This window comes from Carlito syrichta, unplaced genomic scaffold, assembly GCF_000164805.1.
Source record: "Carlito syrichta isolate Samal-C Ts95f unplaced genomic scaffold, Tarsius_syrichta-2.0.1 Scaffold304682, whole genome shotgun sequence".
NCBI lineage: Eukaryota > Metazoa > Chordata > Mammalia > Primates > Tarsiidae > Carlito > Carlito syrichta.
The window spans coordinates 183,946-187,021 of record NW_007248778.1 but is presented as its reverse complement, the minus strand read 5'-3'; the positions used below and the strand labels follow the sequence as shown (position 1 = coordinate 187,021).

Below are 3,076 nucleotides of genomic sequence, written 5' to 3'. Positions count from 1 at the left end.
AAAAGACAATAGTGATGTGACAAGGGGGGGTGGGGAGAGGGGTGGGGGGGTGCAGATATGGGAATTGGCTACTTTTCCCTTCTAAGTTTATGAATGTTAATGAGAGAAAAAAACAAAACAGTAAAATTTCCAATTGGTTATTTTGCCACAGAATATACTTTTGTTGCATTGTTTCCTTAGCTGTCTTAGAATCTCTTGAGGAGCTTAAAGACAGTCCAAGTCTCAGGTTTCTTCCCCTAGGAATTCTGACTTAATAGGTCTGGATTGAGAGCCGGAATTTTTTTGTTTGTTTTTGTTTTTGACTGAACAGGTGTGTCTTTAGTGGCAACAGCTACCTGAGTGAAATGAAGCAGGAGGAGTGGGTGGCACCAAGGCCAGGCTGGCCTGCCTCACAGGCTTGTAGGTGATGGAGAACTCGCCCAGGTAGTGGCCGATCACTTCCGACTTGATCTCCATCTGGTTGAAGGTCTTGCCGTTGTACACACCCACCATGCTATCCACCATCTCAGCCAGGAGATAAGTCTTCACCACCTCGGGCTTCTCCATGACGGGCGACTCCTTCTTGGCCTTGCGCAGCCACTTAAGCAGTGAGTGCTGCTTCGGCCACAGGTCTTGGTTCAGCCACTGCCGCGCGCAGTACAACTCCATCAGCTGCTCATGGAACATGTCCAATAGCTGATCCATCCACCCCGGGATAGGTGAACTTGTAGACGGTCCTCTTCTTCTGATTCACTTCCGCCATCTTGCCAGCTCCTCAGAAAGGGCCACCTCTGCCCAAGCCCGCGCAGTTGTCTGAGATCCAGATGTTATTTTTGCAAAGTTACACAGGTTATTCAAAGGCGCAGCTGAGGTTAAAAACCATTGTCCTAGACCTGCTGTTGTTTTTTATTTTAAAGAATTACACAAGAATTCTTAACTACTCGCCGGGATCTGTGGTTCAGCCTGTAATCCCAGCACTTTGGGAGGCCGAGGTGAGTGGATTGCCTGAGCCAGAGGGTTCAGACCAGTCCGGGCAACTTGGCGAGACCTCATCTCTACAATAAAATAAATTTTTTTAAAAAACTACCTATACCTTCTAGGCTTGCACGTGACTCAATCAGGCGTGCACTGGGAACATCCAATCCTAGGTGCTTCCAGTTGCCTCTTATTCAGTAGAGTTTGCAGTCCCACTCTTTGCTTGCTTACGATGATCAGAGGCGCATTGAAGCAGTCACATGCAGTCTAACAATTACAAACTCATCAAGTTTGTATTATTAGCCCCTGCACTCCTCCCACCTCCATCATTGTAAACTAACTTAAGCTGACATTTTTTGTTTAGCTTTTGGGTTCTTTTTTATTATTTTGTTTTTAAAAATTTTAATTTAAAAATGTACAGTATTATGTTTTTACCATATACAACATGATGTTTTGAAGTATACATACATTGTGGAATGGTTAAGTCTAGGTAATTGACAAATGTATTTATTACCTTATATAGTTATCATTTTTGTGGTGAGAGCATATAGCATCCACACTCTGTGTTTTCAATAATACATTATATTGCTAATAACTAAAGTAACTTTGCTGCATAATAGATCTCTTGAAATGTATTTATTTGATTTAACTGTAATTATGTATTCTTTGGCTAACATGTCTCCATTCCAGCTTCCCACTAACCACCCTAGCCTTTGGTAACAACCATTTTACTTTTTACTTTTATGAGATTAACTTTTTAGATTCCACGTTTGAGTGAGATTATATGATATTTGTCTTTTTGTGCCTGGCTTATTTCATTTAACATAATTTCCTCCAAGTTCAATCATGTTGTCCCAAATGGAAGGATTTCATTCTTTTTATAGGCTGAATAGAATTTCATTGTGTGTATATACCACCTTTTCTTTATCCATTCATCTGTTGAGAGACCCTTGGGTTGATTCCATATTTTGTCTATTATGAATAATGCTGCAATAAAAATGTGAGTGCAGATATCTCTTTGATACACTGATTTCATTTCCTTTGACTGTATACCCATTAATGAGATTGCTGGATCATATGCTAGTTGAAACTTTAATAGATATTTCTCAAAAGAAGACATACAAATGACCAATAGGTATATGAAAAAATATTCAGTAGCACTAACCATTAGAAGAATATAATCAAAACTATTATTCTGTAGCTTCAATGAATCTAGCTAGCATTTAGCATAAATAATTCACCTCAGAAAAATTTAATAATGCTCCGTTAGCAGGACATGGCTAATGATGTCATTTACCTCAGACAGAAGGAATGTTCTAAAACCAGAGATTAGACACGTGTCTATTTATCAGTCAGGCCAATGGTGCCGCTTATAATGATGGACTACTTTCTAGATTCTAAAAACTTGATTAAAACTGTGATATAACTGGTGTATGATAAACTGTACATGCATAAAGAATGACATTTGATCCCAACATACCCCAAATTTTCTCTAGCCTTTTTGTAATCTATTTGTCTTTTTAAAAAAATTTTTATTTTAAAGATGGGTACAATTCAGGGTTAAGTATACAAATGGTCATTGAACAGCTAGAGTTTGGGTCTTACTTTGGTCCCCATTTCACCTGGTGTGTGATCAAGTACCCTTACTAAGTGTGCCTCCCCCCCCCCTCGCCCCTGGCAGTTTCCCACTACTGCCAATCTCTTTCTGTCTGCTTTCATCTTCATTCATTCTGATTTGCCTTCTGTCATTATAGATTAGTTTTCTTTTCCTAGAATTTTATGTAACAGTAATCCTTGTTTTGTGCTTTAAAAATTCTGCTTTTTTTCCCACTGAGCATAATTGTTTTGGGATTTGTTCATGTTACTGAGTACAATTTCCATCTTTTTATTGCTGAGTATTATTCCACAATGTGGATATAGCACAATGCTTATTTGTTCAATTTTTAAAAATGTTTTTGGCTATTGCAAATGAAACTGCTGTAAACATTCATGCATAACTCTTTTTTGAACATATGGTTTTATTTCTGTGGTGACTACCAAAGAGTGAAATGGTTAGGTTGTATGGCAAGCATATATTTAACTTTTTAAGAAACTGCCAAGTTATTTTCAAAAGTAGTTATAC

General features: G+C 38.3%; 1 pseudogene; it reads right to left on the bottom strand.

Annotated features, from left to right (window-relative positions):
- Positions 1–331: 331 nt before the first annotated feature.
- On the bottom strand, positions 332–742 carry LOC103262958 (annotated as a pseudogene).
- Between the last annotated feature and the right edge of the window lie 2,334 nt (positions 743–3,076).